This window comes from Carassius carassius, chromosome 50 (genome assembly GCF_963082965.1).
Source record: "Carassius carassius chromosome 50, fCarCar2.1, whole genome shotgun sequence".
In the NCBI taxonomy this organism is placed as follows: domain Eukaryota; kingdom Metazoa; phylum Chordata; class Actinopteri; order Cypriniformes; family Cyprinidae; genus Carassius; species Carassius carassius.
This window is the reverse complement of record NC_081804.1, coordinates 16,842,449-16,859,148: the sequence shown is the minus strand read 5'-3', so window position 1 is coordinate 16,859,148 and position 16,700 is coordinate 16,842,449. Positions and strand designations below refer to the sequence as shown.

General features: G+C 36.1%; 1 long non-coding RNA gene across 1 annotated transcript; it reads left to right on the top strand.

Annotated features, from left to right (window-relative positions):
• Positions 1-3,860: 3,860 nt before the first annotated feature.
• On the top strand, positions 3,861-5,208 carry LOC132133608 (uncharacterized). The gene is made up of 4 exons (XR_009429180.1): positions 3,861-3,987; positions 4,132-4,216; positions 4,784-4,911; positions 5,032-5,208. It is a non-coding gene; the product is annotated as an uncharacterized LOC132133608 (long non-coding RNA).
• The last annotated feature ends 11,492 nt before the right edge of the window (positions 5,209-16,700 follow it).

Below are 16,700 nucleotides of genomic sequence, written 5' to 3'. Positions count from 1 at the left end.
CTACAGAGAACTGTTCGGACTGCTGAAAGGATTATTGGTGCTCCCCTGCCCACCCTCCAAGAACTGTACACATCCAGAGTGAGGAAAAGGACTCAGAAAATCACTCTGGATCCCTCACATCCAAGTCACCCCATCTTTGAACTTTTGCCATCTGGCCGGCGCCTCAGAGCCGCAAATACAAGAACAGCAAGGCACAAGAATAGTTTCTTCCCCCAGGCATTAACAGTTAAATGTTTCCCACTTAAACGTATGCTTATGCAAAAATGTGCAATATCCTTATATTTATTTGTTACCCCTCCATCCTAGAACATTCCTGCATCTCACTCAATCCTATTCCATTATCATTTATAGCACAATTGTTTATACACTTATTTATTTGCCAATTTGTAATTCTCCTGTAATTTTTTTTTTTTTTTTTGTTTTGTCTGTGTGTTGTTGTCTCTGTTTACTGGAAGCTTCAACCTGGTCTCACAGAATTCCGTGAAATGTCCACGGGCCCTTAACTCAAAATCCGTGAAATCATCACGGAATTGCCCCAAATTCCGTGACGCGGCCACGGATATATCTCCAACGCAAGTCAATGACACTGACCTTCCGTGGTCCACACACGGATACCCGTTTCAATGACGGAGTACAGAACTCGCTCAACGGACGTGCTTTCTCATTTGGAAACGCAACATTTGAAGTATTTGTTTCTTTTCCAATGCCATAATGACGTTAACCAGACAGTTATTGTAGTTATTGCATTGTCCTGCCATCATAAAAATTCACTTTGATTCTGTTAGCCTAACTAAAATCTGTGATACGAGCACGGAGTCTGTGCTGAGATCACGGATAACTCTAACGCAAGTCAATGACACTCATCTTCCGTGGCCCACACACAGATGCAGTCTCACGGCAGTTCGTGATTTGGGCACGTAATTTAATCTATTTATTCGTGGCATGGACACGTTTATTTCGTTATTTTCGTGATTGCAGCACGTTTTTTTTAAACTAATGCATTTCAATTGGAGGCATCTTTCGTGCATCAGCACGATACTTTCTGATTAATTAATTTTTTTCCCCCACAGGACAACAGAAGAAACTTACTGAAACTTTTTTTTTTAAAAATCGGAGCTTAACTTGTAACAAAAACTGAGCAACATACTGTATTGCTGGTGACAAAAACACACATTAAAACTTTTTTTGCTGTAAAATGCACAATGGTTCTTTTTTTACTTTTTTTTATTGATTTTTATTTTTTTCATAGGCCTAGATTTTTTTTTAATTACAGATATCAATATCAAGTCCTTGACACATAACTGTAACACATTTTCACATTTAGAAACAATATAGTTTAAATAAAAAGAAAAAATAAATAAATAAATAATCTAGCAGAGATCTTTTTTTTTTTTTTTTTTTTTACTTTAGACTCTAAAGTTTAAAGTTTTTATTAAGGTTATTGTAAAGGCTGCTTAAAAATGCTGTTGCTGATGAGCCGCTGATCGCTGTCAGATTCTGCGATATGAATGTCCGCGTTGGATTGTGGCTAATGGGCTTAGAATGAGCCCCGCTCGGCCCGTGTTCTGGCTTACTGTAATATTTCACCGGTAATAAGACCGAAATAATATAATTAAAATAAAGAAATGAATGAATACAATGATAACATCTAAATAAATGTTGATAGATGTAGCCTTATAGTTTTAAAAATATCAATAAACAGCAAATCAACACAGCTTCGAAATAATAACCGAAAGAGACCTAAATAATAATAATACATAATTAATATACTACAGCGCCGCCACTCCCACCACGCGCATCACGCGCTTTGCGTCAACCCATTCACTCCCAAAGCGTCAAAAACTGAAGGCTGGTCAAGCGCCTCTAGCGTCACTGACATGAGATGTTTATCGCTATGAAATCACGTTCAAGAAGTCTCATTCAGCACACATCGCGATACTTGCCATCAGTTTACAAGAGCCGCAGGTGGGGTGAGTAGTAGTAAATATGCTCTTTTAATGCCTGTTATAAAATGTATTCTGTCTTCTTTATTAATCAGATTAATGATTATTAATCAGCCTTATGTTTACTCTCTGTATTATATCGGTCATCCGAGGCTGTCTTTGAGTTTCATTGTGTTTAACTAAATGAACACAGCTGCTAACTGGGGTGATTAAACTCTGTCACGTGACGTGCCATAGACCTGGGATCCGTTTTATATTCATTTCAGGTTAAAAGATGGAAGTTGTATTTGTAGTAAAATCATGGTAACCATGACACCTACAATAGTAGGTCAAACCCAGTAAACAAGACATTTACCATGTTTTTTTACCACAGTAACTGTAGTTTTACTATGGTTTCGTGATAGCACAATAATCACCAAAATAACTATAGTTGTACCACTGTAATGATAGTGTTTAAATGTGCTTTTATATGACATATTTCACAGTAATCACATTTACTGTACCATGCTTGTAATACCTTTCTAATGTAAATAAAAAAAAACACATTTTTCCCATCTTGCAGTTCATTCATATTAGTTTATATCTTAAATATTTTGCTCACAGATCACTATTAACATTCTGTATATAATTATTTTTTATTTTCTCTCCCCTTGTATTTATTTTTTAGCTGAAAAGATGTAAAGGAAGCAGTCAGCCCAGTCGTGTTTGTGGAGAGGTATTCCTTCAGAAATGGAGAAGACAGAAAGCTGCAGAGGCAGGTTGGTCTGTGACTGTGATAGTTTGTTCCTTTTATCAAACATTCCTGCTGTTATCATTTGCACAGCATTTGTTGTTTCTTAAACTGTTGTACGGTCCAAATACCCACACTTGCCATCTTTGCACATTTCCTTTATTTGGCCCAAGTGAGCATGAAGATCCCAAGTGTGTGTCGATCTTAACATGACAAAGTTCGTTTCAACTTTGCATTTTAAAATAAACTTCTAAATGTTTTTCCAATAGTCCCTATTAAAGATGACAATTTAATTTGTGGTGCTTCTAATTAAGTGATAAAAAGAAGTTACAAATGATGTACAAAATAAATATACTTTTCTGTGCACCAAGAAAACGTGCAACACTTTGTTTTACTACTAAATTATTCTCAATATCTAATTATTATTATTAATATTTCACATACATTGGAAAGGTTTGCGTGACCTCCTGTGAGATCTCTGCAAAAAGTCTCACGATTAATTCCAAAACATGATGCATGATGGGATACACTAAGCGTTGTAAAGCGCTCCGGAGCAGTATTGGAGAGGTTTAGTTTGTGTTAAGGATGCTGCGCTTTGGCATTATTAAGACCGGGGACAGTATTGTGCATGCACTGTCACGTACACACACTCTCAAGGGACCTCAAGTGTGGGTATTTGGAAAGGGGAAAAGTCTTTAAAATGATCCCTAAATACAGTCGCACATCAAAGTCTTAATAATTCACTAATTCAATTTAACACTTGTATGATATTGTACAAGCCCCTGGACAATCTCATCTGACACTGTCACAATATTGGAAAATCACACAGTCAGAAAGTTTATATTGTTCATTGGCTTCTCATTAAATTACTTCAAATAAGCCCCATCAGTTCATGTTCCCACTATACGTGATCTCCACGAGTAGAAATGCTAGTTTAATGTGTCACGTGATATATATTAAATCTTTGATTAATTTGTCAGAACCAGATCAATTACACTACTGATAACAGCCCTATTAGCATGTATTAATTTTTAAACCAACTCATATGAATATAGCTTGCTATTAATGACTTATACAGCAATTAATTATACAGCATCTTTGCAGAGGATGCTTTCATGGTCTAAAAAATAATGTATAAGTAATGAATAAGTTGCATGTAATGAAATAATATTTCTGTCTTACAGGATTGTTTGCAGATAATGCTGCTCTTCTTTTTCAGAAGTTTTTGGTGAGCCAACCCTCACACACCTTCCTAAAAACTAAAAGAGCTATTACTGAGTCTCAGTGAATCTTGCCATGATCAGCTCTTGCCAGGTACCTTTTTTTTTTTATATTTTTGAATTAACATTTACTCATCAAATGCTCTGGTCTGAATCTTACTTTAAATTAACTTAATTATATGTTTAATGAGCAATATTAATTACACACAGAGTAAGTAGAGATTATCTTGTTTTACAGAAGAGAAGGAAGACCAAGGAAATGATTTGCTCAGGATGAGGAATGAAGACGGCCATCTTGTGCTCAAACAAACAGAAGTCCACTGGTATGTGTGTGTTGAAGCAATGCTGTGTTATGTGTTACAGCACTTTATGATGATCTCTCACAGGACTGGTCATGTCAGCCGTGATTATTCTTTCCAATGTTTTTATTGTTATGTTATTTTATTTGATACAGCTATTATAATTATAGCATGTTAGCAAAGTGTGACTGAAACATTTTTAATCTTAAGTTTTTAAAAAACACTACCTGGTTTTCTTAAAAGCATACAAGTGCCATAAAAGTGGTTTAATTGATATAAACACCAATTGACATTATCTCATTGTTTTGTAAATGTTGTGTTATAAATTGTGGATTGATATTTGATTGGTTTGAAGCAAGGCCTTACACTCCACAGACTAAAACACATTTGTGAGAGAAGTCAGGAACTTTGGAGAAAGATTCTAGAGGAAGAAAACACATTTACTGCAACATTAGATCTATTCTAGAGTCTCTGAGAACTACACATGCTAATGGAGTCTCATGAGCAAGACCTTTGCCTCTGTAATTTTTTCTTAATTCTTGCAGAATTAAATTGTTTATTGCAATACTTTAACAATTTCACTTTGCACAGATGATCTCATCAGCCAAATGAGGGGTTTTGATCAAGTGATGCTCTTGAAAGGAGTGAAAGAAGAGGATGTGGTAAATTGTCTTCAGAGAAAAGGCTTCTCAAAAGGTCTTAAAACAGCTTGAAGAATGGTAAGTGTACAGTAGTACAAGGGTCATAGTTGCTCACCCTGCTAAAATCACACAGAACATAAGCTGAGCTCTCTGTCCATTAAACAACTTCATCTGGATTGTTTGTTACACTTTGACCAGGTCTGGGATCTTAGGACTGAGAGATCCTCTGGCTGAGAACATGCTACACCACATCGGTGCTGGATATCAACCACAAACTGTTTCCAGACACGAGAGAAGAAGATCACGATGGGGAGATGAAACCAGTTTAGATGTGATGATAAGGAATCATTATTTTCTGGAACAGTATCACATGTCTTATATGTACTGTATCGCATGATCTGAATCACAGTTGACTGGATGGGATTGTGTGACTTTTAAGGACATTTCATCACTCATCTGTGTGAACTGATTAATATATGAGGTTAATGTATTTTTGATGATAAATAATTATTTTCCTTGAATCTTATTTGTCTTGATGCTACTTTTATCATCTTTATATTCTATGCTTCAATAAAATGAAAATGGTGAATATTGTGTTCTGAAGATTCTTGGTAAATACATCATTTTACTAGGTAGGCTCATATGTGTTTATTTTAGACTTGGAAAAACTACTTATTATTAATTATCGGGATTATTTTTTACTTAAGACATAAAAATATTTGATCAGATTAATGACATCTGGGACATCAATACACCAGAAAGTTATTATTGTTTATATTTAGTAACAAATGCCAATTGTTTTGTGAAAGAAAAGGGAGTTACGAGATTAATTATTTTGCATTACAAGATGTTGCCATGGGCTTTATTGTTACAAACACTTGAGGGATAACTGAGAATGTAGCAGGAATGATCAATGTTTATCTTGAACTGCATTAAAACCAAGAGCATGCACATTACTGATGTCCAGTACCTGAGGAGCAAGATAAGGGGGTGAGGAGGACATTTTTACACAGATTTTTTCTAATTAGTTTTTCCATGTTTCATCAGATGGCCTCACCATGTCCTGTCAAAAGCTTTACTAGCCATGATGTTAAGATTAGAAAAGTGTGGACTGTGAAAACTGTCAGATATAAATGTGACTCAGCTCAGTTTGTTGTCCATGATGAGGAGAATACATATATGTAGGATTTACTGCCCTTCTACCCCCAGGGGCCCAGTAGCACCTCCTGGAAGAGCCCAAAACTGTACATTTCAAATGGCTGTAAATCAGAGTCAAATTAACATATCAAAGAGAAAATCAGCAGGATTACTACTTATGCTATGCTGATAAAATAATTTTGGGCACAGTTTTCAGAAATAAATGGAAAGGTGGCATAAAGGCATTTTAAATATTGCTCACTCTAAAATACTAAATTTCATCATGCCTCTCAAATATATCATAGATGTTTACACAGTGAACATATTTATATGTCCAGTTTACCATTAAATATATTATTTATTTCATTTCGTTAATAAAACGTTTTAAACTACATTACCCATAAGCCTCCGTCATTCTATCTATGGAAAGGCAAAACTAGGCGCTGTTTTTTGTAGTTCATTGAAGTTATTCTTAGGGATAGGGTTAGGATCTCACTAAAAAGGTGATTTTTCTCAACATAGAAACACTTCATTGTTGACTTAATATATTTACTAATGTGATAATAGCAGCAAAACATACTTTTGTAACATGATGCGCTGTTTAATATGGGTTAAAAGATAGTCCAACCACAGACAGTCCTGCGGTGACAAGGAACATTCACAGCCAATGGCATCAAAGCTGAGCAGCGTCATCACACTTCCTTAACCATTTATGGTCATTCATGAGCGCTGTCTTCCGTTTTTCGGCTAAAGGGATAGATTGGTTAACAATAAATTAAATTTGCCACCTATTAGATAGTGTTTTATTAACGTCTACACCTTCTTCCAACAATAATGCAAATACAGAAATTATTGTTATTCAGCTTGACAAAAATTAGGCAATATTGATGTGCACATGTGTATTTACAACTACACATGTGATGAGAACTGCACAGTCACAGTTGTATCTTATCTAACCAATAGATTCATTTCATTCAATTTAAAAGATACATTTTTTTCCTGACCAAAGACAAGTGCATTTACTAATAAAAAGTAAAGAGTGAAATTATTAAGTTATTAAATTATTCACATTTGTTTCTGTGATTTGCCTTGCTTTACCAATTGATCTCTAGGAATAAAAACTGAAATAAAGCATAATGAACATACATAATTTTGTAAGAATTTTCCAGTATTTATTACAGTATTATTATTATGTCAAACTCATTTAAAGACAAAGAGCGCATATTACTGCACTGTCACCAAGCTCGTTTTTGAAGAATAAAATTATGAAGAATAAAAAGGCAGTTATGTTGTAAACGTTAACAATTTTCAGTATGCAAATACTTTTATTAAAAAACAAAACAGTATAAATACGGTATATGTCTTTCAGAGAACACCGGAAAAAGATACATTCTCTTTAAAAATTCTATTGACCAAAAAGTGATACAACACAATGTAAATGTTTCAAACTCACAAAATAACATCATGAAGTCATGCATGTCAAGTGTGCAATATCATCTATAAAACTCTATCAGCACATCATCAAATAAACACTGATTGTCCGAACAATGGAAGAAAGATAAAGTGTTCAGGAAAACAAACACCTGCTACATAAAAATGCAGAAATATAACTTTAACAATAACATCATTCACTTCATGACTGGAACTAGGGGATGGCTGTGTATGAATATGTCCTTTACTAAAACTCCCGATGAGAACTGATGCTTTTTTTATGATAAAAGCACCAGAAGTAAAGTTTACTGTATGACGCTTGAAAAAGAGAACACAATGCTTTATCAATATGATAAATACTATTTTTAACTATTGTTATCATCACTGGTTCTGTATACAGTACAGTATATGGGTTGCTGGAAGGTCACAATGTATTCATTATAAGCTTAATTAAAACAAAGTTACATCTTCTGCAAAAATCAAACCACTGCAAAGTCTTAAGTCACTGATCCAGGAACCATTTCTGTGTGTGGGGGGGGGGGATAAAGAGTTGAAGAGGTGAGTCCTTGTGCATGATGGAGAACTACAGTGTTATCTGCAAACAACCCTGGAAGACAGAAAGGAAGGAAATATTATTTCTTTACATGCAACTTTACTGTGTTTTTTTAGACCATGAAAGCATCCTCTGCAAAGATGCTGTATAATTAATTGTTAAATGCATCCATTTTATAAAAGCAAGTCATTAATAGCAATTTCTAATCATGGAGATCACGTATAGTGGGAACATGAACTGATGGGGCTTATTTGAAGTAATTTAATGAGAAGTTAATGAACAATATAAACTTTCTGACTGTGTGATTTTCCAATATTGTGACAGTGTCAGATAAGATTGTCCAGGGGCTTGTACAATATCATACAAGTGTTAAATTGAATTAGTGAATTATTAAGACTTTGATGTGCGACTGTATTTAGGGATCATTTTAAAGACTTTTCCCCTTTCCAAATACCCACACTTGAGGTCCCTTGAGAGTGTGTGTACGTGACAGTGCATGCACAATACTGTCCCCGGTCTTAATAATGCCAAAGCGCAGCATCCTTAACACAAACTAAACCTCTCCAATACTGCTCCGGAGCGCTTTACAACGCTTAGTGTATCCCATCATGCATCATGTTTTGGAATTAATCGTGAGACTTTTTGCAGAGATCTCACAGGAGGTCACGCAAACCTTTCCAATGTATGTGAAATATTAATAATAATAATTAGATATTGAGAATAATTTAGTAGTAAAACAAAGTGTTGCACGTTTTCTTGGTGCACAGAAAAGTATATTTATTTTGTACATCATTTGTAACTTCTTTTTATCACTTAATTAGAAGCACCACAAATTAAATTGTCATCTTTAATAGGGACTATTGGAAAAACATTTAGAAGTTTATTTTAAAATGCAAAGTTGAAACGAACTTTGTCATGTTAAGATCGACACACACTTGTGGTCTTCATGCTCACTTGGGCCAAATAAAGGAAATGTGCAAAGATGGCAAGTGTGGGTATTTGGACCGTACAACAGTTTAAGAAACAACAAATGCTGTGCAAATGATAACAGCAGGAATGTTTGATAAAAGGAACAAACTATCACAGTCACAGACCAACCTGCCTCTGCAGCTTTCTGTCTTCTCCATTTCTGAAGGAATACCTCTCCACAAACACGACTGGGCTGACTGCTTCCTTTACGTCTTTTCAGCTAAAAAATAAATACAAGGGGAGAGAAAATAAAAAATAATTATATACAGAATGTTAATAGTGATCTGTGAGCAAAATATTTAAGATATAAACTAATATGAATGAACTGCAAGATGGGAAAAATGTGTTTTTTTTTTATTTACATTAGAAAGGTATTACAAGCATGGTACAGTAAATGTGATTACTGTGAAATTTCATATAAAAGCACATTTAAACACTATCATTACAGTGGTACAACTATAATTATTTTGGTGATTATTGTGCTATCACGAAACCATAGTAAAACTACAGTTACTGTGGTAAAAAACATGGTAAATGTCTTGTTTACTGGGTTTGAGCTACTATTGTAGGTGTCATGGTTACCATGATTTTACTACAAATACAACTTCCATCTTTTAACCTGAAATGAATATAAAACGGATCCCAGGTCTATGGCACGTCACGTGACAGAGTTTAATCACCCCAGTTAGCAGCTGTGTTCATTTAGTTAAACACAATGAAACTCAAAGACAGCCTCGGATGACCGATATAATACAGAGAGTAAACATAAGGCTGATTAATAATCATTAATCTGATTAATAAAGAAGACAGAATACATTTTATAACAGGCATTAAAAGAGCATATTTACTACTACTCACCCCACCTGCGGCTCTTGTAAACTGATGGCAAGTATCGCGATGTGTGCTGAATGAGACTTCTTGAACGTGATTTCATAGCGATAAACATCTCATGTCAGTGACGCTAGAGGCGCTTGACCAGCCTTCAGTTTTTGACGCTTTGGGAGTGAATGGGTTGACGCAAAGCGCGTGATGCGCGTGGTGGGAGTGGCGGCGCTGTAGTATATTAATTATGTATTATTATTATTTAGGTCTCTTTCGGTTATTATTTCGAAGCTGTGTTGATTTGCTGTTTATTGATATTTTTAAAACTATAAGGCTACATCTATCAACATTTATTTAGATGTTATCATTGTATTCATTCATTTCTTTATTTTAATTATATTATTTCGGTCTTATTACCGGTGAAATATTACAGTAAGCCAGAACACGGGCCGAGCGGGGCTCATTCTAAGCCCATTAGCCACAATCCAACGCGGACATTCATATCGCAGAATCTGACAGCGATCAGCGGCTCATCAGCAACAGCATTTTTAAGCAGCCTTTACAATAACCTTAATAAAAACTTTAAACTTTAGAGTCTAAAGTAAAAAAAAAAAAAAAAAAAAAGATCTCTGCTAGTTTATTTATTTATTCTTTTTATTTAAACTATATTGTTTCTAAATGTGAAAATGTGTTACAGTTATGTGTCAAGGACTTGATATTGAATTCTGTAATTTAAAAAAACCTAGGCCTATGAAAAAAATAAAAATCAATAAAAAAAAGTAAAAAAGAACCATTGCGCATTTTACAGCCAAAAAAGTTTTAATGTGTGTTTTTGTCACCAGCAATACAGTATGTTGCTCAGTTTTGTTACAGTAAGTTAAGCTCCGATTTAAAAAAAAAAAAGTTTCAGTGAGTTTCTTCTGTTGTCCTGTGGGGGGAAAAAATGAATTAATCAGAAAGTATCGTGCTGATGCACGAAAGATGCCTCCAATTGAAATGCATTAGTTTAAAAAAACGTGCTGCAATCACGAAAATAACGAAATAAACGTGTCCATGCCACGAATAAATAGATTAAATTACGTGCCCAAATCACGAACTGCCGTGAGACTGCATCCGTGTGTGGACCACGGAAGATGAGTGTCATTGACTTGCGTTAGAGTTATCCGTGATCTCAGCACAGACTCCGTGCTCGTATCACAGATTTTAGTTAGGCTAACAGAATCAAAGTGAATTTTTATGATGGCAGGACAATGCAATAACTACAATAACTGTCTGGTTAACGTCATTATGGCATTGGAAAAGAAACAAATACTTCAAATGTTGCGTTTCCAAATGAGAAAGCACGTCCGTTGAGCGAGTTCTGTAGGCCTACTCCGTCATTGAAACGGGTATCCGTGTGTGGACCACGGAAGGTCAGTGTCATTGACTTGCGTTGGAGATATATCCGTGGCCGCGTCACGGAATTTGGGGCAATTCCGTGATGATTTCACGGATTTTGAGTTAAGGGCCCGTGGACATTTCACGGAATTCTGTGAGACCAGGTTGGGAAGCTTATGTCACTAATACGAATTCCTTGTATGCGCAAGCATACTTGGCAATAAAGCTCTTTCTGATTCTGATTCTGATTCTGAATATCCTGCTTAATTATATACAGTAGTATACTAATATTTGTCTTGAGGCAATACAAATATGTTTTGCACCCAAAATACAATGTGTTTTATGTCTTTAGCAAGCAGTTAGCTAAACCTAACTAACCACCTTTTATATAAATGTTGTCACAGCAGCTAAAAATCCAATGCCCATAAAGATATAAAATGATTCTGACATATTTATAAGCATTTACAAATGATGAATAGTTTCAACTTTAGATTAGATACTGCAAAGACATAATTAATAAATTATTTGTTAAGATGTGTAAATAATAGAAGTCTACACAACAAACAAAGAACAAATATATGACCTTTACAAACTGTGATTATGATTTAATGTAGGGCTGTACAGTAGCTATCAAATATTTTAGTAATTGAGTATTCTACCAAAAATTCCATCGATTAATCGAGTAATCGTATAAAATGTGTTTTTGCTTAATTAAAGTGCAATATTAATTATGCAAGAGAAAATAAGATTCCTGGGTCTCTTAAAATGAACAACTAAGTTTCCTTTTTTAGAAAATTTTTTTTTTTACTTTTTAAATGCATAAAATAAAATGCATACATCAAAAATAAACATTTAATTATTACCCATTGTTTCTCTGTCTGTACTTGTACTGTGAACAATGACAATAAAGTTGACAGATTAATTAAGTGCATTTAAGTGCCATTCAGTTGGGGTTTAAAATAAAGCATTTTCTGAGATGCACATTAAACATCAAACACATAAAACATTAATTTAATTTATCTTTTAATTATGAAAAATTAAGCAAACTTAACTTTTTGGTAAACAAAGGGGATTTACTATTAAAAATAAAACATGGAAGAATTATTGTGTGATTAAACCTTAAAAAAAACTGACTTTTATTTTGACGGGTTGACGTACCTTTACAGTTCTGTGTATGTGATAACAGTCAAATGCTCATGAAGTGACTGTCAGAGTAGTTCTGGAGATGTTGTTCATGTGTTCTTGTCCATATTTAGTGAGACAGCAGACGCTGAAATCACCGCGAGTGTCACGCGCGCTTCAGTATGTTAATAAAGGAAGTCACGCTTCTGCTCCATTCATTAACACAGACACGCAGAACATGCAGGATTCATATTTAAATAGACTGTTCCGGCTTAATATTTACAGATATTAGTCCATATGGTGATTTGATGTAAGTGGAATGACCTATTTTTGATTAATTCATTCAAAATTTGGCAAATTTCATGCCATTCCACGTTAAACTGTAAAATCAGTTTTTATGACTGGATTCTGCGATTCCCTCCTTGTTTGCATCACGGAAATCATAGGGCCCTAGTTGTATGGAATTACATTTGTTTCAATATTAATGAACGAAACTTTATAAAACTGAACCTGACTTTTTCAGAAACTATCAAAAATATGCCATTACAAAAGAAGAAAAACACAATGAAAATGAAAAAATGAACTCAGTTGCACAAATTTAACAGGCTCTTCAAATATGCTTCATTGTTTGTTAATGTTTTTCAAAGATTCGTTTTTTCTTATCGTGGATTCTAAATTCATTGCCACAGATTTCGCCTACCTTTTCACAGTTTTTCGTTTGGTGTTTTGACACAAACCTCTCGTGGGGGTGGGGTAAACAGTGATCTACTCTGATTGGATAGTGAGCTTTTGATGGACAGGTGCTCTCTGACTGGGAAGTACACCACTCAGTGATTTACAGTTATAAAACTAATGGAATGCATAGTCGATATAAAAAACTGGATGACGAGTAATTTCTTACTGCTAAATTCTGATAAAACAGAGGTGTTAATTATAGAACCTAAAAACTCTGCTTGTAATAACCTAGAACACTGTCTTAGACTTGATGGTTGCTCTGTCAATTCTTCATCATCAGTTAGGAACCTAGGTGTGCTATTTCCTTAGAAAGCCACGTTTCTAGCATTTGTAAAACTGCATTTTTCCATCTCAAAAATATATCTAAATTACGGCCTATGCTCTCAATGTCAAATGCAGAAATGTTAATCCATGCATTTATGACCTCAAGGTTAGATTATTGTAATGCTTTATTTGGGTGGTTGTTCTGCACACTTAGTAAACAAACTACAGCTAGTCCAAAATGCAGCAGCAAGAGTTCTTACTAGAACCAGGAAGTATGACCATATTAGTGAAAGTGACGTGACATTCAGCCAAGTATGGTGACCCATACTCAGAATTTGTGCTCTGCATTTAACCCATCCGAAATGCACACTGTGAGCATACACCCGGAGCAGTGGGCAGCCATTTATGCTGCGGCGCCCGGGAGGGGAGTTGGGGGTTCGATGCCTTGCTCAAGGGCACCTAAGTCGTGGTATTGAAGGTGGAGAGAGAACTGTACATGCACTCCCCCCACCCACAATTCCTGCCGGCCCGGGACTCGAACTCACAACCTTTCGATTGGGAGTCCGACTCTCTAACCATTAGGCCACGACTTCCCCTAAATTTCCCTAATATTAGCCCGGTCCTGTCAACACTGCACTGGCTCCCTATCAAACATCGAATAGATTTTAAAATATTGCTTATTACTTATAAAGCCCTGAATGGTTTAGCACCTCAGTATTTGAATGAGCTCCTTTCACATTATAATCCTCTACGTCCGCTACGTTCTCAAAACTCAGGCAATTTGATAATACCTAGAATATCAAAAGCAACTGCGGGCGGCAGATCCTTTTCCCATTTGGCGCCTAAACTCTGGAATAACCTACCAAATATTGTTCGGGAGGCAGACACACTCTTGCAGTTTAAATCTAGATTAAAGACCCATCTCTTTAACCTGGCTTACACATAACATACTAATATGCTTTTAATATCCAAATCCGTTAAAGGATTTTTAGGCTGCATTAATTAGGTAAACCGGAACGGGGAACACTTCCCATAACACCCGATGTACTTGCTACATCATTAGAAGAATGGCATCTACACTAATATTTGTCTGTTTCTCTCTTATTCCGAGGTCACTGTAGCCACCAGATCCAGTCTGTATCCAGATCAGAGGGTCACTGCAGTCACCCGGATCCAGTACGTATCCAGACCAGATGGTGGATCAGCACCTAGAAAGGACCTCTACTGCCCTGAAAGACAGCGGAGACCAGGACAACTAGAGCCCCAGATACAGATCCCCTGTAAAGACCTTGTCTCAGAGGAGCACCAGGACAAGACCACAGGAAACAGATGATTCTTCTGCACAATCTGACTTTGCTGCAGCCTGGAATTGAACTACTGGTTTCGTCTGGTCAGAGGAGAACTGGCCCCCCAACTGAGCCTGGTTTCTCCCAAGGTTTTTTTCTCCATTCTGTCACCGATGGAGTTTCGCTTCCTTGCCGCTGTCACCTCTGGCTTGCTTAGTTGGAGTCACTTCATCTACAGCGATATCGTTGACTTGATTGCAAATAAATGCACAGACACTATTTAAACTGAACAGAGATGACATCACTGAATTCAATGATGAACTGCCTTTAACTATCATTTTGCATTATTGACACACTGTTTTCCTAATGAATGTTGTTCAGTTGCTTTGACGCAATGCATTTTGTTTAAAGCGCTATATAAATAAAGGTGACTTGACTTGACAATGCCTATCACAGTGCTACTGTTTAGGTAACCATTTCAGCTGCTTTAATTGTGTTTTTCAGGAGCTAATTACCCTCCTTCACTCACAGCTCCTCCTCTCATCCACAGACAGGACTTGGCCTTCAGATGTCCCCTCTTCAAATTCAGACTGTCATTTATCTGGATTTAAATAATTACTTTTAATTTGAGAATGCTTGGTACAGTGGAGGAATGCAGTGGTGTTCTTCTGCATTATTCACTGTTCATGGAGATGCAGCCAAATCAAATTACCACAGAATGTTCGAAAATTGCTGTCATTATATTTCTTCTGTCTGACAGTGCTCTTCATTGAGACACAGACTCACAAACTTCCCTAAACACTTCCATTGGGAGAAACTCCACCCCAAAAGAAGCAGCCCAAGCATACCTATAAACATATAGAAATGCTGCAACAACATATGTTGCATGCAAAAAATGTGAATAATTAATCAACTCCATGGCAGATTCAAAGCGATCAAGGGTTTAGGATGTTCCAATTCAGCCCATTGCAAAGATTCCACCAGCAGTGGGCACTCATGCAGTGTAATCAATGAAATGCATTCAAGTAAACAAGATGGAGGGAAGATAGTGAGTGAAGGACATAACAAAATGAAGTGGAACACAGCCAATGTTCCAGATAAAAAAACAATGCCTGGGTGCCGTCCCCAATTCATTTTGAAGGTATATATTCTTTAAAATATATTTTTAAGGTGTTGTGTTTCTATTTATAGGACATATTTATATAGTTATAACTTTTTGCTATATTGCTGTACCTGATTTTTGCTAATTTTGATTTTTGAGGAAGGCAGCCGCCAACCAACCACAATGACGACTGTCCGTATAAAACTATGAACCGAACACAAACTGGTTACATCAGGCCACACATCTTGATGTTATCTAGTTAGCCAAACAACCACACCTGCAGAACAGAAGGGGCAAAACCAGCACAGGTGGACCTCAGGTAATGACACACTAGTGGTGGCCAAAAATTTCTTTATAGACTGACTGAAATTATGTGATTGGACAACTCATGCATTTCCAAAAAAACAACATATTTCAGTCAACCACACCTCCATCCTGGACAGTCTGGAACCTTGGAGTTGTGGTTGATGATCAGTTAAGCTTCACAGACCATATTGTTACAATGGCCCGGTCCTGCAGATTTGCCTTGTCCAAGCTCTTGTTCTCTCCAGACTGGAATATTGTAATGATCACTTGGCGAGGATGCTGTCATGTACAACCAAGCCTCTGCAACTGATCCAGAATGCAGTAGTGAGAGAGGTCTTTAACGAGATGAAGAAAGCCCACGTCACACCTCTCTTCAACAGTTTGCACTGGCTGCCAAAAACCGCTCATATCAAATTCAAGCTACTGATATTTGTCAAAAAGACAACCACTGGCTCTTCTCCAATATAGCTAAACTCACTAGTTCAGACCCATGCACCCTGCTAGTGAACGACACCTCATAGTGTCATCCCAGAGAGGCACAACTCTGTTTTCTGTTGTTTTTATTTATTATAAAGAATAATAAAAAAATTATATTTTTTTTCTTGCACCTAAGATGAAAAAGAAAATGTCTCTGCCTTCTGTTACACATGATGTCTCTATGTTCTTTACATGAGAACGTATCTGTCATTACTTTTAGACACCTACATGTTCATATCTGTCTGATGTTTTCATTGTGTGTAACAACAGATTAGCAGCAGATGTT